This window comes from Gallus gallus, chromosome 5 (assembly GCF_016699485.2).
Source record: "Gallus gallus isolate bGalGal1 chromosome 5, bGalGal1.mat.broiler.GRCg7b, whole genome shotgun sequence".
Classification (NCBI taxonomy): domain Eukaryota; kingdom Metazoa; phylum Chordata; class Aves; order Galliformes; family Phasianidae; genus Gallus; species Gallus gallus.
The window spans coordinates 19,872,031-19,895,890 of NC_052536.1; the positions used below are offsets into that span (position 1 = coordinate 19,872,031).

Consider the following 23,860-nt stretch of genomic DNA (forward strand, 5'->3'; position numbering starts at 1 on the left):
TTTAGCTTGCAAAGTGAATTCTAGGTCTCACAATCCCTTTTCTCTGCACATTATTTTTGTGTGCTTTCCATGCTTTAAGTATGCATAGTTCATGTAAATCAGTTAGCAGACTCAGTCTAAGACAGTCTTCATATTAAAGTTTTAAGAAAGTCTTGGTCTAAGCTAATGGAAACTCTTTTTGATAAAATAAAAAAGAGGTAGTGGGGATCATGATACAGATGGACTATCAGCTGAATTTCCAGTCCCTTAAAATATTAAAGTATAAAAATGTTGTTCATCAGACTAAATTCTTGTGCAATTCTGGGAACATTCTGAAAAAAGCAGATTACTGTTTTGAGAAAAAATGGCTATTTATAGTTTGTTTTAAAACAGTAGAATCTAGAGATTGCAGAATGAGCACTTGGGGAAGGCTTTCAATTATCCCTCTGGCCTTTTGCAAATAGGAAGTTGCCCATCTGAACACAAAATTTTGAAAGTATAGCAAGAGGAAATATAAATCAAACAGTAATGAAAAGCATGATTGAACGTGTGTTTTATTAAACGTGACCTTTTCTCCAAATCATACAACAACACAAACAGAAATAATGGAAATAAAATACAGAGAAACTGTGCAAGTAAGATGAGACCTCCATACCCGAAAATGCTGGAATTAACTTTTCCCATATGATGTGGCAGAAGCTGTCTTTTGACCTTTACAGCAATGAATGACTTATCTATTTTTTCCAAATACTTGTTTGAAAAAGTCGCTTGTGTTTTGATGGGGGAGGAGTATTACCAGTGTTTTTTGTTTGTTTGTTTGTTTGTTTTTTGTTTCCCCTTTGTCTGTTAGGAGAAAGGAACAAGAAGAAGCAAATAACAATAATAGTAAATATTTGTTTAGACTGTATATAGATTTAGCTTTGATTAATGTAAAACGGAACAATATAAAACAAATCAAAATTCCCCCAGTTCAGGTTTCAAAAGCTTATCTGAGACAAAATTTAATTCACAGAATCAAAGTTGTATGCATCTACTTTCATAATTTATAATGATGCAAAAGAAAAGGTTATAATGAAATTTTTACTCTCCATAACCTCTGTATTCACACTGAGCAATGTTGCAAAGGATAAAAATGAAAATAAATAATACAAAAATTTTAGTCATGTTACATTTAGATGTAATTTACTTATTTTATTCCCTTAATCCAGTGTCAAAGATAGGAATGTGCGTTCTGTTTTCACATTGTCAGACATGTAAATTGTGAGGCACCAGAATTTGTAATTAAATTGAATGCTTGAATTCATTTATTTCTAGATGAAAAGTTTAGAAAAATTAGAGAGAGAACAATGAAAATACAGCAATAATTTAGAAATACCTTTCTAGAATCACCACTGCAACTACTGAAGAAGAAAATAAAATGAAGAAAATTACCAATAGTCACTATTGCGCACTTAAAAAAGGCTCAGAATGCCTTTCTTTCCTCTGTAAAATACCTATCTTAAATATTTAAAATAAATAAATAAAATAATAGATGTGTGTAGGGGTTATGAAATGAGTAATCAGCATTATAATCTTTAGTTTGTGTGTTTTTTAAGAAGATTTTTTTTTTATAGCACTAAAATAACACCAGGTTTTATGAAGATATATTTTTACAAAAATAATGTATAATTGAAATCAGTGTTGACTCATATGACTTGAGTTCACGCATATGTCAATCACAGAATTGTTCTGCCAAGCCACGATAGGCTAAAAGGAGGACAAACATACACCTGGGAAGAAAGGAAAGAATGAAAGATTTTTAAACATTCTATAAAAAATATTGTGACTAATTTAGATTTATTTTTGCAATGGATTTTTTTTAAAGAGGCAGATTCTCTTATTGTGACTTTGGAAGCTCTTCAATTTCTGCTTCATATATTCAGAATGCTCAAAGACATAAATATTTCATTCAAGATCAGTGATTATAAAAGATTCGTACTTATATATAAAAAAAAAAACAGAAATGAACTAAGCTTTATGCTGAGCACCTGAGAGAGGCTATTTATTATTATGTATGTATGTTGTTTTGCAAGTAATGCCTTGTTTTTATTTCCATGGAAACTACGACAGATACAAAGAGCACAGCAGCAATATTAGATAAAGGAAATTCTCAGCTACAAAGAACTATTTCTCAACAGAGTCAGTAATGAACAAGAGCCTGTATGCCGTGTTTTTAAAATATGCATCACTATCTGGAATGTGGCTTGCCTTTCATCTTCTTGTTGCCACTGTTGCAACACACTACCACTGCCTCACTTGTGCTCATGTCCCCCCTTGTGTTCAGTCTCCATAAACATTCAGCAAGCAACAATAAATGTGAATGGCTGCCATTTTTTTTCACATGGAGGAATTCCATGACACACGTTTGGAGTCATATACACTTCAGTGTCTGGCAACATTTCGTCAGGCTGCCATCTGTCACATAGCAACAACATGTAATGGAATATTGTCGGGAAGGTTCAACCTCTACTGCTGTACTACCAACATCCACTTCTGATGTCAGGGGCCAACATAATAAACTTGGGAGTTTTACTTTCAGCTCAGCCCTTGTACATCTTAACTCATGTCTTTCCTTCTTTCCTGTTGTTTTCTTCATTTACATGTATAACTGTAGGGCTTATAAAGCATGGGAGTACAGCCAAAACCCAAATAAAGACATCTTCCAATCAGTGAACTAAGTGTTTAACCTTCAGTGAAGGCATGTTCATTTAATGTCAGCATGTTTGACTACTTCTTAACAACTGAAGAAGTCTCTGTAAAAAAGAAGGAAATTGACAGAAAAGCACTAAATAAAAGATGACTGCAAGCAAGTAGCAGCACTGCAAATGGCAAAGGGCTGAAATTGGCTTCTCAATTTTGTTTTGTAAAAGTGAAAATGTTTTTTTATTTATGTTTTCCTGATAAGAGATCAGATTCATCGTTGTCCAACGATTGATTTAAAGACACAATCTCTTTAGATTGTATTCTAGAAATCCTAGAATACATATTCCCTATGCATTTAATAGAAATATGTGTTTTTCCTTTTGTTGATACAAATGAAATACAATTTTTCAATGTAGGTAATGCCAAAAGCATGCCATACTCTAAACTTTACAAGAATGCCTCTTTTAAAATGATACAAGATGCCAAGAAAAGGCTGTTAACTTTATAATAAAAAATGATAATTTCTGAATTTTCAATTCTCAAAGTTTTGAGAACTTTGAGAGTCAGGTATATACTGTGAGACTCAGGTATATACTATTAACTTTATAATAAGTACTTATCTTGAGATCAAGAAAATCCTATGTTATAAATTACTGAAGGGAAGAATGAGCTGTAAGCCCACCTGGGTACAGTCAGTCCTGCTAGTGACTAATTAAGTGTGTACAATAGTTACAAGCACACTGGGCCACAGAGACACTCTTAAATGCAAGACAGAATAGTGTGATGGATATGATGGATATCCCCTGTAAAGGGGATATAAAGTCTGTAAAACACAGGAATTTTGATAAACTAGTTCCACATTTAGGTTTCCATAATTCTGATACCCATTTTTACACAAAGCTGTTCCACTGCTTCTGCTGTAAATCTATCAGGTTTCTCATGGACCTGAATAGAGGGCCAAGGTCAAGATTTGTCCTAAAAATAGCCTCAAAACTGGCAGTGAGACTTCTGACAACAGAAGGTAGGCTTTCTGTGGTGTCAATAATTTAAAAAGCATTTGAAATTTACTTCTGCTAACAGTTTTAAATTGATAGTATGCTAAGAGATTAGTTTCTATTTTTTTTTCTTGTTCTGTTAAATCAGGTTATTTTTCAGTCTTAGTATCAAATGAGTTAATCATCACAACTAAAAGATACTAGCTTAAAATAATAATAAATGCATAACAAGCATAAAAAAATTATGGTGCTTAGTAAATAATCTGTCATTGTTAAGTCTTGAACCTCTGGATACTTCTATTATATTGTGTACAGCTTAGATCTCACTGAGCTGAAACTGGAAATGATCCACACCTCACATAAGCATCAAAACTGAAAGATCTAGACATTAGTGCAAGTTTTTAAATGTAAATTTATATTTTAAATTTTTCTTCTTATCTGAAGATGGAAGTCTTTAGTTCTGGGCTACTTTGTAAAGAAAGCTTAGTACAACATAATAAGGACACATACAGGAGCCACACTGAAACCCTAATGTGTTCCAACATCAGCTGTAGGTTTTTATTTCTTGAGGTCAGTCAGCATGAAGAATGTGAGACACAGAAGATATTGCTGGTATATTAGACTACATATAGCATCTAGTTTCATTCCATCAGCAGAAAATACAAGAGATTAAGGGGTACTTCTGTGAAGCCAGGATCTAGCTGTTTTGTCTTGGAAAATTAGGCAAGCAAAGTTACCTTGGAGAATATTTTCTGTGATTTGTTAGGAGCTTCTAGTTCCTGTGGGCATTTTTTTTTTTTATATATATATTTGTCAAAATTAAAATACAAGTGATGAACAGAACGCATTGATTTATATAAAAATTAACAATATATGACTGAGAAATAAGGGTTACATTGTCAGGTGTAGTATTTTCCAAAAACTTTATTTGAAAATGAAAAGTTTTTGGATTTGGTTTGGTTTGATTATGGTTTTATTTTGATATATATTCATAATATATTTTATCCTGTGATGAATACTACTATTTATGATGAATATCTTTCTGGAAGGAACTCTCAGTTACTCTGATTGTCTTTTTGGCATTTCAGTTTTCTTTAACTTTTGTAGAGTAGTACCAAGTTCTGCAATTAGCCATTTGTAGATGTTTTGTGTGTGGGGCTCCACTGGACTGACATGGTAGAACTGAAGTCTTAATTTCTATTTTCTTTCAATAGAGCTGTATATCACAAACTAGACTGTTAAAAATGATAGAAAGCCAGTTCAGATTAATGTTATGTTTCAAAAGTTTTCCAGCTGAGTCCCCACGTGTTTTGACCAATGATGCCTCCACTGATTCCCTGAAAGACAATACTACAGTCTGATAAAAATTAGTGTGGATTTTTATGTAATTAGATTAACTTCCAATACCATGTATAACTAAATCAAAACAGTGTTCCCCTGTACTGGTAATGGTTATCTTTATCTTCATCAGAAGTAAAAATAACGATATTCATCATAACTGGCCATTAATATGTTTTCCATTTCTTAGGAAGAACTAATGACCTAGTTATTAAACCAATATTCTTGGCTTTACCACCTCATTCCCTGACGCTGTTGTGCAGACTGCCAGTTAGGCACAAAAGCCAATGCCAAAAGCCACATCTCCACAGTGGGGGAGGCTTGAGGGACAAGTACTGCAAAATCCATTGTTGGGGGACCTAGACAGTCCCTCTAGACTTTTCTGTAGTGTTTTTAACATGAATGTAAAATGAGTCCTTATTTCCTCACAGTTACACAGAGACTTTCTACATTAAGATCAAAAAATTCTGTTACATGATCAAGGAATCCCCTTCCAGCATGGTATTTAAGATAGCAATAGAGACACCAACCTTGCATCAGTGAGCCACTTTGTGTAGATACATCTTACAGAGCTAGAGTTTAAACAAACCCCAAATTTCTGCTATCAATGTTCAAGGCCAGATAAATGGTCTTCATGATAGTTTTCATAAAGTGATCAATTAAGCCTAACGGGTTGTTGCTATTACTGAACTGACAAAACCTTTTGTCATGTTAATATTCAACAAATTCAGGTAATGGATGCTGAAGTAATGCCCAAAATATTGAGTAAATCCAACATCAACTGAGTAAATGCACCATCAATCAATCAATAAATAAACAAATAATAAAATTAAAAACTGACATTGTTTTATAATCACTACATTTTTTTGTAGTTTAAAATAAATTAGACTAATGAATTAAAAAGTGTTTAGCATGAGCTATTTACAAAGTTTATGACAAGGTTTTCTTGTAAGAAGCTATTGAATTCCAAACTGCTGGAAGCTGAGAATGTATTGAAGGTTTGTATCATCAGTTTCTCTATTTTGATACTTTCTTCCCTAAGCATTCACAACTGGATATTTTCAGAAAGAGGATAATAGGCTGAATGGATCATATAGAGCTACTCCATTATATTCCTTGGCTGAATAAATCAGTCTCACAGAGATAATTTTAACTGTTTATAATAAGCAGCTTTCTTTGCCATCATTTGTTAGACAATTTGTTACAGTAAATGAAAGCTACTGCTCCATTTGAACATACAGAGGAATGTAAATAAATAAGTTTTGCAATTAATTCACCAGAGATATAGTCGACATATTGAACTAAAAATGTATGCATGGTGAAAAACGCCAAAAAAAAGTTTTGTTTCAATTATTTCAACTTCTTAAAAACATTATGAGTGCTATGGTGCAGAGTATTTTTTTGTCGTCAATTTGTGTTGTAGTCATATTTTACAACTGAAAACATTGCAGAACAGAGACTTAACTTCCTTGCCTTGCACCATTGTGGTAAGTGCATCATCTTTTACTTTGCTGTACATTCCAGTCTCTCCAAAAAGAAGTATCCAAGGCACACAGGTCTGGTAGAAATACAATGCTTTTCCTACAGTATCCTACTTTAAATATGTCTGCTAGGATGTATTTACCATTACTCTAACACTGCATAATAGAGAAGAGGTTGTAGAACAAGAGCTGAAAACTATAGATTCATGAGAACCTCTAAATGATGGTAGTTATATGAACATCTCATGACAAGCAAAAAGTATTTACTGAGTCCTACAGGTTTCTGTAACTGGTGTTTTTGTTCCCTATTCTATAAGAAAACAATTTACCCACTGATTATATAGTATTCTGTTTCATTGCAGATGTTTTTTTTTCAAATGTCATACAAAATTACGTGGGTTTGTCTAAGTCATTTTAGGTATGGCTAACTTTTTTGATTAATTATGGCACAGATGTAATTGGCAAAAACAGAAGCACTTGAAATCAAAATCTTATTTTGATATGTTCAGTGTTAAACTAATATTTAGATAATGTTGCAGAACATATCATTTTTACCTGTATAATAAACCTTTATTTCACATTTATTCTTCGAATGCAAAAAAATTAACTGAACAAAAGAGTAAATCATTTTCACTGTATCACTGTAGAGAAAAACTACAGTGAAAAGACTTTAAATAAAAATTTAATGTGAAATGCCACTGGGTTTACTGCTGATAATGATGTTCTTCAAATAAATTTCCACTATTTAACTGCTTTTAGCAGGTCCAAACTTTTCTAATTAAATCAGCCCTCCCGACACAGTAATCTTCATTGTAATGGGCTTCTACTTCCTTAATGTATCTTCTAAGACTTATTCTGTCTGTATTATGTCTGCAAAACTTATACTAGAGTGATTATCTTTTACTATATTAGAAGCGTATGGATTCATTAGGAGATTTAATTTTTTTTTTTCCTTTTATGATTTCATATTGCAATGAGAGTACCTTGAGTCCTTTCCCCTAGGTGCTGTTCATCAAAATGTACACTATGATCTGTACTTTCTTCCTTTAAAAGTGTAAGGATATCTTTTTAATTCCTGTAAAGGAAAGTGACCTTTTGATTGAGTACAACTTTAGATTTCAAAAGATCTTTCAAAAAATATTGGTTAAGAACACCTGAATAATACATTTTAGGATATTCTTTCTGTTCAGCAGTCAAGTACTTAAAAAACATGAATCTGAGAGTTTGAAAAAATTAGTTAACTTGTTGATTAACTTATTCTTTGAACAATTTATTCATGTGGATTGCTGTTATTTTTTTTTCTTATTCTTTATTCTTTGACTCCAAACAGAACTGAGATATGAGATTCAACTTGTCTAATTTCAAATGTCTGAAAGGCTGTCTCAGTCTAAACCAGTTGTATAAACTCTTTTTATATAGACAATTTGTCTAAGCTGTCTTGGATGCTTATCTTCAATAAGATGAATTATTTCCTGAAGGTGCTTATTTCTTCCTATTGACTATACAGGAAGACTGGATGACTATTTTGGATGACAACTTTTAGTTGTCTGATGTTTACTGAGATGTATCTCACACAAAGTGCTCCAAAATATTCTGGTTTATGAAGCACTGGAGCATTACCACTTCCAAGTCAGATTTCCAACAGAAATAGCCTAACTTTCCTCAGACACACCTACCTCTCCCTCTGATCCTTCAGAGTTTATTTGAAATGTTTGAAAATTAAAATCTTATCAACAGCTCTGTGCAAAAGGAAAATTTTGCCAAAATATTTGAATTCAGTTTTCTGAAGACATATCAAAGAGCATGAAATACACAAATAGAAATAAAATGCTAAGAAGATAAGAATACCTTCATATTTTCCAAATGATTAATACTTTTATGATAATACTGAGTAGATAAAAAATGTCTTGTTGACTGATTATTTTCCACTAGCTTGTATTTAATCTTAGTTTTCTGTCACCTGTAAATTACCTCATTATGTACAGCTTTTAAAGGTCATACACTCTCTCTTTAAGAAGTGCTATGATTTAATACACACCTGTAGAAATAACCATTAACCAAAACTCCTTTTATTTTCAATCAGTGTTAGAAATGTATTTATTCTGCAAATTCTTATCATTTACAAAATATCCTTATGAACAGTATTAGGATAGTGTTGCTCATCCATCTGAGCAACACCAGTGGAGTTAAGGGAAGGTTCCCTTGTACCCCTTAAAGAACACAGATTTGGAAGTGCGTGGAGGAAGTACTGCAGACTAGCAGAAGTAAGAGAGAATCATAGAATCGTAGAATGGCCTGGGTTGAAAAGAACCTCAAAGATCATCTAATTTCAACCCCCCTGCCATGGGCAGGGTCACCAACCACTAGACTAGACTGCCCAGAGCCACATCCAGCCCTGCTTTGAATACATCCAGGGACGGGGCATCCACAACCTCCTTGGGCAGCCTGTTCCAGTTTGTCACCACCCTCTGAGCTGTCACCACCATAGAGCTGTTGCAAATGGCTGACAAACTTGAAATTCAAATACTGTGTTGTGTAGTTTGTTTACTTAATATATAAAAGGTGAAAACAAAGCTGTTAACAGGTTACTTGTGTTCTAACAGTATTTATACCAGGTTTTCAGTGACTCAGTATCATCTGCTTTTTAAAATCTGAAATCAATACTAAATCATATGAATTGAATAATTTGACATAAATGACTTCATGTGTTCAGATTACAAGTCAAATTTATCTTATCTAGTGGTCCAGTAACAGTGTAAAGTCTTTGTCTAAATTCTATCAGCTTAGTCTTTGGAAGGCTAGTTACTTGAATGTTTGGCAATTGACTCATAAGAATGTAAAAAAAAAACAAAAAAACAAAAGTTTTTTTTTTAATTATTATTTTTCATTTGTTTGGTTTTTTTGTGTGTGATTTTTTTCATAAAAATAGAATGAGTTAAGGTAAAGAAAGTCCATCAGAAGGACCTTCCATTTTCAAATACACTGTTTTCTAGATTGCATTTATATTTTGTCCTATGAGTATGTTGTTTACACTAAGATTTCAGGAACCTTTAATGTATTTCTGACTGTTGCAAAAGGCATTAAATTAAAAAAAAGTATTTCTGGGTCTGATAAAATAGTTAAACATAGCTAGACTAATAACATCCAAAATATTAAAACTTTAAAACTTTGGAAGCCTTTTCAACTCCAGGTAATATTCTTGTGTCATTTGTTTTACATCGCTAATTCTGTTCTTTGTTCTGGAAAGAACTGAAATGAATATCATATGATATGTCTTGTATTCATTGATTTCTCTCCTTTCTCTGAAAAGATAACTTAGAATAAACTAAAATAAAGTGTTGTGAGCGCAAGGGCTTATCTGAACATCTGAAATGTTTAACATTCATCTATTATCACCAAGGTGATTTATTTTCCTGTTAGTAAAATAACTTAGGACTTTGATGTAACAACGGGAGATTTGATATGCGCACTATTAGCTGATTGGAAACAATTCTTTTCTTATACGCAGACTGGACTTTTATCCCATACTTTAATTAATGGAATACTAGTAATAACACTCAGCTCATTTATTAATGTACTACTAAATAAGAAATCAACTGTGATGACTATTCAGTGTGTCTCAATGAAACAGATCGTTACTGTAATTTGATTAATTTTATAAAATCAAATTTACAATATAAATCTTGGTGGGGGCATTTCTGTTGTTTATGTACCTAAGACTAACTATTATTCTCCTCCTATAACCTTTCGGACAGCAGTTGATATCAGACTGACCCTTAAAATATATGGGAAATAGACTGTTTTCATTACAATTTCAGAAATGATATAATGAAGCTGATATTCCCTATTATGCAATTGTAAAACAAAAACAGGCCAACATCTGCTTAATTGCTTGAATAATTAGAGTTAAATTTAAGCTTTTAAGTTTAAAAATCCATATCAGTACAATATATTAAATCAAATTCTACAAGATCTATTTTCACACAAAGTATTTTAAATGAGATGACTCATCTATAGTTCTATTGATGAAAAATATTAGAACTATTGATGAAAAATATTAGAAAAATATTAGAATCATAACCCTTGGAGGTTATGAAACAGTCAATGAGATCACTATTTAAGTACTATTTTCTGTCTCTCTCAGGAAAATAAATGAAAATAAATACTATGGAATATGGTGTTAACCATTTACTTTAAATATCCCAAAGGTTAAAAAAAAAAACAACAAAACAACACCCTGTCACAAAACTGAATAAATATATTTTAGGCCTGTCATGCTATATTTAGATTATGGCATGTGAAGTAGATGAAATCAACATCCTAATTGATGATAAATTGCTGTAATCTGGTGGAAACATATTCCATGTTTTCACGTGAAGATCACAGATTTTTTTTAAGAACTGTTTACACCAAGATAACAAAAATGAATGCATGTATGATTATATCACATTATGTATACCTAAAGCTCATGGTGTTTCTTCATGTTCTTGCATGTATTTGCAGTATTCTTATAATTGTTTCGCGTAACATTATGCCCACCTTTATTCTAGCATATCAGAACATTAATTTTATTTGCATCTTTGAGTCTTGGTATTAGGCATTCTATTGTGAATTCTTCTTTGCTGTATCAGTCACAATTGATTTTAATTTAATAACAGAACAAGAGAAAATTCTAGTACAAAATCATGATGGCTACGTAGCTTCTCCCAACTCTCTTCTGTTTGAACTTAATAACTGATAAATAAATTTTACTGGAGAAGTGTTGTGGGGTGAAAAGAAATTGAATGGGAAACAGGGAGGAAGACTGATGTTTGGAGAACTTTCAATACATGCACTTCACTTCTGAAGGAAGTTTGCCGGAGAAAGTTGATTGGCTCTAGCCAGAATATAATAAATATGTTGTTTTGATGCTGCATATGATATTTCTACTTTGGAGCAGCAATTTAGGCCTTGACTACTAATTATCTATTATTATGTATGGTTTTTAATATGCCTGTTACGCAGTCCTCATTATGACTGTACATTTTATGAACACTGAAGTATTAACTAACTCCTGTTAACTGAGAGACTATAATTACTCTAACTTTCTAGACAAGAAAATCAAAGCTCAGAAAAGACAAATGATTTGTCCACAATTACTAGAGGCTAAAAAGGCTAAAAAGCATAGATTTGATTTTGATTTGTTACTGTGTCCTAAGTTTTCCTGCTAGAGAAAAAAAAATCACTTGTGAGACATTAGTTATTCTGAAGAGTTGCAGAGGAAGCATTTATCCTGATTATTCACTTTTCCTTACTGAATGGGACACGGGTCCCTCGGTGATAGTAACACTGACCTCTGCATCTTCCGGAAGAAGTCATTTATTCCGTCAAAGTCTGACTGTTGCTTGTAGTTTGGGTTTTTCCACTTCCTTTGGAAACTTTATCATATTTCCTGTGAAAATTAATATGTGTGTTTCTTAATGAAGGGCAATAATTTTCCTTAGAATGATAAAACAAACAAACAACCAAACAACAACAACAACAAAAAGCAACACCCAAAACCTCTATATTCATTACTCTGAAAAAGGGAGAAGTTCTTTTCATACCTCATACCTCTTGTCATTTCTAATAGATGATAACTGACCCTTTAAGAGAGGCTTGCACTACTGGCTTTTTGTCTTCTATCATTGTTCAGTATTCCTCTGAGACCACTACATGCATAAGGTTTTGTGTGATTAACAATACAGGATAAAAATATTCTGGATATTGGTAATCAGATATAGAGTCTTTAATTTTCCATGTGAATAATTTCAGATAAAGTTCATAGTGATTAAAATTCATTATTACTTGTAGACAGATCTTTCATAATGAAATTGGTGTCTATCCATTTCTTAATAGAAAAATACTCATTTGGTTTAACAAAAAAGTATCGCTGCAGTTGGTACTGAATAGCCTCCTTTCTTTAACTCTTTTAACCATGAAAGAAAGATATGGAACAAAACAAAGACGTTTGTTCCTTAGAACAGCAAAAGTTGTGATGCTCTGATATGTGCTTAGGGTATCTGGAGGATACCCTAATATGGATTATTGGAATGGATCCTCACCAGAATGAAAGAAGAAAAATATGTAGAGTAAAGAAGAGGCATCATGCCATCTCAACCATAGTACTTCATAGATATAGGCTCAGTTCTCCTTTTTCCTTACTTCAGGCATATTCGGTTTCTTATCAATACCATGTAAATACAGTAAATGCACATGCTCATGTGTTACTCTCTAGTCATTTGTTGGAGCTGATTAAGGAGATAAATGTGAAAGGTTAATTTTTTTAATTACAAACTGCCTGAGGTAAATTATGCATGTTATCACATGCATTGACGCTCTATAATGGACACTTTTTATTGCAGAATGATTTTCTGTGAAATTTTTCATCTTCATGTAGTTTATTTTTAGGAAGCAAGAAGACAGAGGAAAGGAAAAAAATAATATCCCACCAAAATTTCTTAACTCTGTCTGAAGAGCTTGCTAACAGGATATTAAGGATTGTCAATAACCTTCCTTCTCACATCTCATTTGTAATTTCTATAAAACTGCAATAAATTGAATAGAAAGTAATAGGAGTAATCATAGGCATGTTGGATGACTCTCTATAAAAGTTCCAAAAGACTGATACATCAGAAATATATTCAACAAAGTTTTCTTTGGTAAACAGTGCAATGTTTACTAGCAAAGAGGTAACTACTTGAACTCTCCAACCTTAAGAACTGCTAATTACAACCCTACCTGATTTGAAAGCTGCTTTTTAGGACCCCTGTGCTTTCTGAGTAGTTATTAATATATAGAATATAAGGCTTTTGTTACTTTTCTTTCTTTTCTATTATAGATTTCCAGGACCACCTCAAATGGTGGAATAGAAAAGCAATGCTAAAACAGTTATCAGCAGTCATTTAAGACATTATCTTTGCTTTAGTCTAAAAACAGATAATTTGCACTCAGTAAATTTGTCATCTATTAAAGATGATAAAACAATAGGAAAAATAAGTGAAGAAATAGAGAAAGGTGACAAAAACTAAGGAAGATATTCCTCTTAGTATTTTTCCTCATTCATAACAATATATAGGAGTAGAGCAGGGGAATTTCTTGCCATGTACCTTTCACTTCATATTGGTAGGGTCAAATTCAAACATGACTCCACTATAACAAGAAGTACTACATAAAGGTACTGTCATCCTTTTTGTTTAAGAGGATATGTAGGTTAAGGGTTATGTTTTATAATGAGTCTTATTCAATAAAAGTTATATGTAAATACTTCAATTCAGTTTTTCAATCATTTTATTAAACAAGAATTGCTATCAAACATCTACTTACAATGAAGCATGCAAAACATGGGAAAAATAAAAAATAAAATTTTCTCAGAGCACAGGATTTATTATGCATTACATCACATAGAGATATATATGAATATATTTTTATTCTTTTTCCAAAACAAGATTTTCAGGCCAAAATTGTTTCAGGATAAATTTTCAGCTATCTCTAATTAAAGCATGAGCATAAATTAAAAACTAATTTAAGGATCATATGAACTGAGCTTGTATTATACTGGAAGATTTCTAAACCAAATCCGGGGGTTAAAAGTGGAGTAAAACTTAAAATCAACAGATCAAACAGACAAAAGCTGAGGAGGAACTTTAATTGAGATCATGGCTTTGTTTCATCCCCCTGCTAATCAACTGCTAACAGTTAAACTTGATGCAGAGAGAACAAGGAAAGAAGTTTTATGATGATAGTCTCTGAGGTGATACATTTTCTTCTCCTTTGCTGTTTCAAGAAGGAAATCGCTGCTGCACTTCTGATGAAGAAAGGCCAAAGAGCTATGTATACGTGAATAGTAACATCTAACCAAAACAAAGTCCAAAAGTGAGCACTTCCCAAATATTGAATTCTAATTCTTTATAGATTGAACTTTTTTTTTTTTTTTTCCTATCTTTGGAATTTCTTTCTATTTCACTTCTTCAGAGAAGGAAGGTACCGCAGTAATTTACTGCCCTTGTGTGCCTTTATCCATGAGCAAACTGCTTTGATCCCTGCTGTAAGTATATCCACCCTAATAGAATTACACAAAGTATGATTTTTACCTGTTAATCATCTACACACTCAAAACTATAACTGTTTACACACCATATCAACCCAACTATTCAGCTGCAATCCATTCTTAGCACAGAGATCACTAAGCAGCTGTGATGAGAAGAGTGACTGGAGGGTAAGAATCTCTGACATGTTACAGTTTATACACAGTCTCCCATGACTGCTGTATATTAGTAATAATCAGTTTACTGACAGCTACACAAGAATGAATATCAGCACAGAGAATAATCTACTTTTTAATTATGTTTTTTTCTTGCTATTTTTACAGTACAAATGTGGATGGCATGTATGCACAACAAAGAATGCTTTTCTTCCCCCATATATTGTTTTTAAAATATAACTTACTGAAATAGTAATTGTGGTCATATTGTAAAATGGTCTCATTTTCTGTCTTTTTTCAAAGCTCTTAATTCTCAGTTTTCTCGTGTTGTCTGACTCCAGTGATTTTTTGCAAAATCCATTCAGCTTTGTAGTTCAATATATGAAGTCTGAAATATATCATTCATTTCAGTTACCTCTGAAACAATATCATTTAAGCTTCTCATGCCAACTGTTGAAGTAATTTGCATTATGGCTGTATTTTAAACACTTTTGCTAAATCTTGTTCTTGCAGTACTATTTTGTATGGAATTTAATGATAACAAAACTCATTTTGTGTTGGTAGCAAAGCACAGTGTTATAATTTACTCTTTACAAACTGCTGATTTATATTGAAGAGAAAAAAAGAGAGATCATTTAAGTTAGCTAAAACTGGTCAGAGGAAACTGAGCTTTCAGTACTGGCTCCTAATTTAAGGTACAGCATTTTGTTTTCCTGTCTCAAAAATAGTCGTTTTTATGTAATGAGATCGTCTACACTGCAGTATTTGTGGTGATGTTTTAATTGTTACAGTCATCACTCAAAAGAGATTGAAATAAAAAGCCTTCAAATCACTTCAAATCAAAATCCTTCAAATGTTTCTACCTCCACGAATTTAACAATTACAGGTTTTCTTCAAATTTCTAAGTCTTCTCATACTCAGCAAATGTTATTATTCCACAATAATGATGCACCATTTTTACCAAAATTGGCTTCAAACTCATTAGTCTTTAGCTCAGATTCTCTATGTTATCAACCAGCAAAATAATTTTGATACTTTTAAATATAAATGTCATCTGGTAATCTTGTTAAACAAAGTTAAGTTATTATGATTATTCCCTAAATAAAATTATATAGTGGTTTATTTTATTATATTTTATAATTAATCGATTTTCTATTTGTTTTACCAATATTAGTAAGCCAATAAATATGATTAATAATTCTTAACTGCTGGTGATTGGTACACATCTGTGTTCACAGAAGACAGTATAATAAGGAGAAGGATAGTAAATGCTATACAGATGAGCAGGAATTGTGTTTATTTCATGTTATTACTTTTAACAGCTCCTTGGTAATTTTGGTTATATAATCACATGCATCTAACATAGATTGCTATAACTTAAAAAAAATAAAAATATACAACTGGGATCATTTACCCAATACCTTCAAGACTAGAGAGAAAAAGAGCTGGTTTTTTATTTGTTTCTTTGTTTGTTTGTTTCCTACAGGCTTGATCAGGTCAGAGAAAGTGCAGCTTTTGTGAGCAAAGAGAAGTTCACGAGGACTTTGAAGAAATTCTCAGTTGTGTCCAGGAAAAGCATCCAGGTAAGAAAATTTAAGTTATGAGAAATCGTGTTTGTGTTTCTCTTTTTAAAAACTATATGTCTTTACAATTATATAAGATAATGTGTCATCTTTGTCAGCTGCCACCGGTGACTGGGCAAAGGATTTTAAGTTAGATTGGAATTTAATGGAAAATATATTTAAGTAGTTGGATTACTGTGGAAAGAGCAGTGGGATAAGTCCTGGATGAGCCTTTTTTTTAGACAAGTCACAGGTGGCATTTGTTTAAGAAGTGCTTTGCAAAAGCCATAGATAAAGTTGTTGAAGCTTCTCATAAACATATATGCCTGTAATTTAACCCAGTGGTCCCTGAAAACCTCTGTTGTAAATGTTAACTATGTGACGACTGTCCCATATCTTTGCTGTGTGTTTGTTTCTAGCTACCACAAAGTCTTGTATTATTTGTTTATGCGTAGTTATGCAACTGTATTCATGTTTCAAAACTAAGAGGAGCAAAGAGAAATACATTTCTACAATTCTGACAGAAGATAGAGATTTTTTTTGTTTGTTTTGGATTATGTCCTGATAGTCATTGTAGTGGAAATGCTAAGTCACAGCCTGAAACAGTGATTGAGCACCTGGTAGGGCCAACCTGTGGAACACCTGGTAGGGCCAACCCTGTGGAGCTCAGGTGCATGCACTGCACCTGAGTGACTGGAAGGGGGGTGGAGCCAGGATCCACCCATTCCCAGACCTCATTTAAGGGTTGACAGTGGAGGTAAGTATTTCTCTCTGAAGATCCCTGCATGTCTGAGGTCTTCTGAGGGTAAGCAGCTTCTTTCTTTTACTTCTGTGCCTACAGCTATTGCATTTGAGTGAATCCTTATTTGTTGCATCTTGGGATCTTGCTTCTTTGCTGTTGTGTTTTCTGTTGCATTGCAGTTATGCTCTTCTCAGAATATTTGGCTTGACAGTGTCTGGGGGCTTGTTGTGATGGGAAAAGTTTGGTGGATTTTTTTTTTCTGTATGTGTATTTAGGAATAAAGCTCAGAAATTAATGTCAGTTGTAATGTTTGGTTGCATTTTGGTCTAGTTCAGACATAGTTTTGTTTCATTTTAATCTGAAAGGGTAGTTTGCTGATTCAGAAGATAATGATTTCAACAGTTCTATTTTGAGGGTTAGATGGAAGAATCACTCGTTTAATAATAATCTAATTATGTGTTTGGATTGACTTCTAATATGCTGGGGGAAAAATACACTATTAGTAAACTTATTAACCTGTTAAATTCTTTGAGAGGCTTTAACATTTACTTCAGTCTTGCAGCTGAGTCTGAAGCTCTCCACTTTCTACCAGTTTTGTCTTTGTCTTCCTTCTGCTTAGATACTTCCTAAAGCACTGAACTGCTGGCAGGAATCTCACAGCAAAATGTCCAGTGTGTCTTTAAATGTAATGGAGATGTTCTTTGCCTTATCCCTGCCAAGTGGCTGATTGCTGGCAGCTGAAGCAAGGGACAGATGGCAGTGCAGCTCTATCTGCACCCTATTGAGATAAATAAGTGACAATCTGCAAAATGTTCAAAACTAATTTAAACTGTTCTAACCTAAGGAAACCCAAGAGTCTCTTAGGGTTTCTTTGGTGAAGTGTAGGCAGATCTTACGCTTTTTCTTGTAGTGCTCTCTGTAGTAGAGGTCTCAATGTTCTCAACACAAGTACACTTCATCCATTATGCTCCAAGCAGGATGATATCAGACCTGCCTATGAAAAATCTGCAAGGGCATTCTGGTTGTTGACATGCAAGTGATATATAACACTATGTATTTCTCAAGAATTCATCCATTAAGAAGGTTCCTCAGCACAGAATTTTCAGATAGAACAATACTTTCTTATGCTATATAAAAAATAAGTCTCATAAAGTATTGGACATTTGACCAAGGCACATCACCAAAAGAGGTGGAAGTGTTAGATTAAGAGATGACTGAAAGAAAGCTCTAGGCTGGGCAGATAAAATTTTAACTCAGAATTATTTACTTTCATATGTGATTTGTTAACAAAGTCACAATTGTAAACATTTCTATGTTCTCAGTAGAGTCTTCACTGTGTGCATCCTTTCAGGTTATGGTTCTACAGTTTGTAATACTAGTTTCCCATGTGTTATATAAACCAGTGGGACCCAGATCAGGTGGAGGCGTTACTCTTTTTTTTCTTTAATTAGCCTAGGCATGTAACAGGTATTTCGTGCTGACGTTGTGCTTTCAGACTAACTTTACTTGCTTTAACATCTGAATTAGCAAATATTCTGTGAAAACACTCTAGCTCTACATTGCTGCCTGCAAAATTCTTATTCTGGACATGGCACCCCTTATTTTGGATTAATTGCATCTTCAAAATATATTTTCAATCTTCTTTTGCCTCTTTGTTAGAAAGGACATTAATTGGGTAGTGAGGAACAAACCAGAGCATTCTTTTGTTCACTTTTGCCTAAAACTCATTCTGAACGTTTTTAGTGAAAATGGAATTCATACTTTTTCTTCAGCTGTAGTGAATTCAGGAAACATCCTGTTTTCCTTTAATGAGTGAAATTAAACCCTCAAATGTTAGAGTTATATATGATAGCTCAAATATTGTACTACCTTAAGAGAGATCTTGCTGATCTCTCTCTAAAATCAACTGAAGGAACAGATCATGTAAATCTGGAGACAGATCTATGCTTACTGTGATTTGTAGCCCTGTGCTCTCTCTGATGAAAATGTCTGATATTGCATTTATGAAAAAACCAAAAATGTGGATTAAAAGTCAGGCAGAGAGGACCACAAAGAAACTGGAGATTTCTCCTGGAAGGTAATTGTTTCTATATATCAAGCACATTTCAGAATAGAAAGTTGGGAAAAACAGTTTTAGATTACCAATGAACTCTGTGTCAGAAATGACATACCTGGACGCATAAGAGATTTGATGCAGATTACATGTATTTATCTAGGGATTCTGTATCATGAAATATGTTCCACAAGGAAAGAATACCATTGGCTATTTCACTGGCCAAGTTTGAAATAGGTATGGAATTGTTCTATTAATATACTGATTTATGAGAAGTCATTATCATCAGTCATTTCAGTTTATACATTTGATCACCTTCATACAGCTGAAGAACAAGCCCAATTCCTTGACATTGCGAAAGACCACTTGGAGCAAGAATCGCACTGTTTTCTGAGTGTAACTTTTCTTGAGTGACTTAAATGTTAGTTGAATTATAATGTGCTACTGACAATCATCATTAGCATAAAGTAAAACACAAAAATATTTTAAAAAAGGAACATTTTTGCTGTGAAGGTGGTTGTGGAACGCTGTAAAACTTTGCTCAAGGAGTTTGTGACGTCTCCATCCTTGAAGATGCTCAAAACTCAACTGGATATAGTTCAGGCCAACCTGCTGTAGGTGATTCTGTCTGAGCAAGCTGTTGGATGAGATGAATCCTTCCAAAGTCAATCTTTCTGTGATTATTAACAGATCATGGCCTTTTTGCTAGTTACACAGTTGAAAAGGAGTAGTAATTAAACAAACAAAAGAAAAAGATGGCTGTGAAATCTGTCTGTCTTACCCCTTAGAACTGCTTGTCCAGACCAATTGTTTGTAACAATATGGAAATCAGTAACAAATGGACACCTGAGACATTTGTAAGTACAAATATTTCGAGGATTCCTGCCTCCTACAACATAACTGGACTTAAAATATCTTTAATATTTATATAAGTATAGGAGAGATGAAAGGATTTATTATAAATATAAATAAAAAATATACATTACAGATAGGATGAACCAAACTCCAGAGTTGTTGATCTCTGATTACAGAGAAAATAGAAAGACCAGCTTAAAACTGTTGTTTGAACTTGTACTGTTTTTAGATGATGAATTGTTGTGTAGAAAGAGACTACAAACCACATACATCTCCAAAATTCCTAGGCTTTGCTCTTTTGTTTTACTTAGTGTCTTCAAAGTACTAAAAGACAGGGCACTTCTGTTCTTATTTTTAATCAAATATTTATCTAATTTTCTCACATCTGACTTCTACTGCATCCTAATGAGTTTCTCAATATGATTAATATAGCCAACTATACATATAATGTGTAGTTATCTGGATTGTCAAGCAAAATTCTATAGGACTATATGAGTAGAAATAGGACTATATAATAATCCTTCATGACTGAAATCTCCTTTTGGAAGTTGCTAGTAAAGTGTGCTGGGACAAGACTTCTAATATTGCACAGAAATGTTTTACATACCCAGATACAGGTAAAAGTATTCTTACTTGAATAATTCTGATAAAAAATATTTTGTGCCTTCAGTTTTTCATCCACGCATTGCCATGAAAAATCACATACTTGAAAAAAAACGATTTCACGGTTTTGTTATGAAGTTGTTAGCATTTGACTAGGTTTCAAAATACTTAGACTGTTTTAAAGCCTTTAATTTTGATTGACATGTAAGTAAAAATTCTGTGAGAGGGTTTTGGGGTTTTCATTTTAATATACAGACACGGATTTCTAGATTTCAAGTAAAAATTATGGTTTGAATATGGTTTTCCGAGTTATTGATATGGTGTAATCCTGTCATTAAAAACCTATCAGCAAAGCTGAAATGTTAGCTATTTACATAGCTATTGGACACACTGGAACTTTGAGTCCTCTGGCAAATGCTATGATGAGCTAATTGATGATTTACAAGGAAACTATTAATGTTACGCTTTCATTTGATTTATAATAACATAAGAGATTACATTAGGATTGCTTCTAAACAATAGATAGATGTCATGCCTAGCATTGTGTGCAAACCTATTCAGCGTAATTAACAGGTGTGAATTGTTTGCTGGGATAAGCCTCCCACTGTGAAGCCTTTGTTGGCTGCAGGCTGCTTTCCTGCTGTATTACTGCTTCTAAATGAGCCAATCTCACTTAAATGTAGGATTTTACATATGTTAATTGTTTGTACACTTGTTTATTTTTAAAGTAGTTGAGGCAATAACAGTGAATCTCTACAAAAAGCACGTATTTCTGCAAGCTTCTGATTACTTTGTACCACGCTAACATTTTTGTATTTCTCTTTTCAGCAGTGTTTATTTCAATCAAAAGCAACTAGAGTAGTAACTTGTAGGAGAATCAGTCTGACTTCATAACTGTAAGATGAAAGCTTCTTCTGCAGCTTAGAGAACCATAAATCTGCTCCACTGAGTTCTTTACCCAGAATTATATATAAAAGTACAGAGAGTAAAGACAAGTCTATGGATTTCTGTATCCGTGGCACAACAAGCTCCAGAATGATTTTTTTTTTAATTTTAGCTTTGAAATTCTCAAATCTTTGAATTTTGATAAAATACATATATATAAATACAATCTTTTCAATTGTAGTTATAAAAGAAGTCCTGAGTTGGATAAGGGTTTGAGGTTTAGATAGTCAAATAAAAATGAGACAAAACAAAATCTGTTACTGCATCCTAGACATGAAGTACAGTTTCTCTATCAGTAGGCCATATCTAAAATCTATGGATTTCATTATATAGATCTCTTATTAAAACTTTTCTGTTTCTTTTACCTTGTGTTCTAACTTTAACTGAATAATGGCAGGTTCAGAAATATAAAGTAGATGAACTATGCATCTTTTACTCCATGTCTCTCTCCTACATAATTAAGTTGCAGAATTGTAAAAAATGTTTTTACGTTTTTATAATGACATCATAGGTAAAATTAAAATGTTTCATTCATAGATTCTGTTTTTTAAACTAATATAGCCAGGATGACAACTGACCGCACTTATTACAGAAATAAATTCTTTGCCATATTTCCCATTTCTTTCCCTTCTGAAGTAACATATGTCTGAGCAAGTCCAGGGTTGTATGTACATGAACAGAGAGACAGTTCAATAAAGTGATTTATAGTGTAGCATTGAAAATTTCATCTCAGGGCTCAGAAATAGGCCTCACTGGGAGATTGTGTGTAGCTTTAAACTTCTTTTAATGAGGCATTCTGACATAAGCTTATCCTTACACTTTCTGACTCTGCATTATTTTTCTTATGACTTTTTCTGCCACCTGAAAATATCTAATTTGAAGTTTACACCTATTGTAAGGTACTGTTTTTTTCCTTTTGTTTTTGTTTTGTTTTTCCCTCCAAAGTACTTAACACCAGTAATTTAATGTGGCTGAAAGCCTGATAGTTTTTTGTGATGTGTGCACAGATCTCAGAAAATTTAGTTTCTACTGGTACCTCTGGAGTTCTTGAAGTATTGTCTACCTAGTTTGAAAATATACATGGACTTTCTGTACTCTACTAAAATTAAAAGGATTATTTTTCCCCTTTCAATACATAAGAAAGAAGGAAGATTTAAATTGTACAGTTTTTCTTAAAAGAAAAATAAGAAAAAAGAAAAATATTAAATTAAATGTTACCTCTCTCATGGATTATTTTAGATACTATTTGTCTAACTATAGAAAAAGAATATACCTTCCTTTCTTTACTTTTCTTGAAAAAGCAACCCTCAGGTTACTGCTACCCTGTGGTTTTCCTTTCTGTAGAGAATAAGAGATTTATGATGCACTATGTTGTTTCAGTTTTAATGTAGTATCAGTGGTGATGATACAGTTTAGACCTAAATTTGCAAGTAGACTTAAACCTAAACCAAGCACTTAAAACTCCTTGGTAAGATAAGTAAAATAGTGATCTACATTAGTCTGAATACACTCAATTAGGATGTGGATATTCTCTTAGGTAGGAAAACTATGCCTGTCCAGAAAGAAGCTTTTGATTTGTCTAGTCAGACTGGATTATATTATTGGACGTTAAATATTTGATAATACAGAAATTATTCAAAATATACACTTGCAATCTTCTCCACAATGCCCTTCCCCATTCAGCACACAGTTCAGTTTAGTAACTAGCATTATTCTTTTTTTTGTACCTAAAAACGGTCACAGAAATTCATCAATACTTGTCTGAATGCTACAGAGAATTATTTTACTTATATAAGATTAACAGACTTAGCAATGCTGCTAAGTTTTAAAGTGACATGCTTGGATTATGAAAAGAGCTGTTTGTTAACTTACATAGCTGAGATCTATAATAATCTACTCATCCACTATTGAGGAAATACCTTAAAAATGTTGCTCTTATCTTCCTTTATTTACTTTTCTTTTCTTGAGGGGGAAAGAAAGTATGTAATATACTGCACAATAAAAATAGGTAGAAAAATTCAGATGAGCCACTAATGTAACTTTTAACGTATTTCTAGTTACAATGCCAATTTTGAGTGCATTGGTACCAAGATCCTCATCATACTCTACATCTACCATCTTATGCCTGAAGACCCTTTGTCTGCATAGTATGTCACAAATACGGTAGAAGAGATTTATCAACAATGGCTGATATTTTATTTAGTCTAGAATTATCTACATATAGATTGAGATCAGCACCAGAAAATATTTTATGAAATTATTGCACTGGCTGAATTTATCTTAGAGAAGGTCATCTGTGGTCAAAACCATACTGAATATTCCAGAACATTTCAGTAATCAATAATTGAATAATTAGCATTTTTTTCCAATCTTTTGATTTCTTTTGAGTAATGAACATCATTAA

At 32.8% G+C, this 23,860-nt stretch overlaps 1 long non-coding RNA gene across 1 annotated transcript in view; it reads left to right on the top strand.

Moving 5' to 3' along the window:
* Nucleotides 1–23,860, top strand: part of LOC121110964 — a 344,431-nt gene that overhangs the window by 195,638 nt on the left and 124,933 nt on the right. The window contains exon 3 of the long non-coding RNA XR_005860160.2: nucleotides 16,183–16,279. This is a non-coding gene — a long non-coding RNA (uncharacterized LOC121110964). The remainder of the gene's footprint in view (nucleotides 1–16,182; nucleotides 16,280–23,860) is intronic.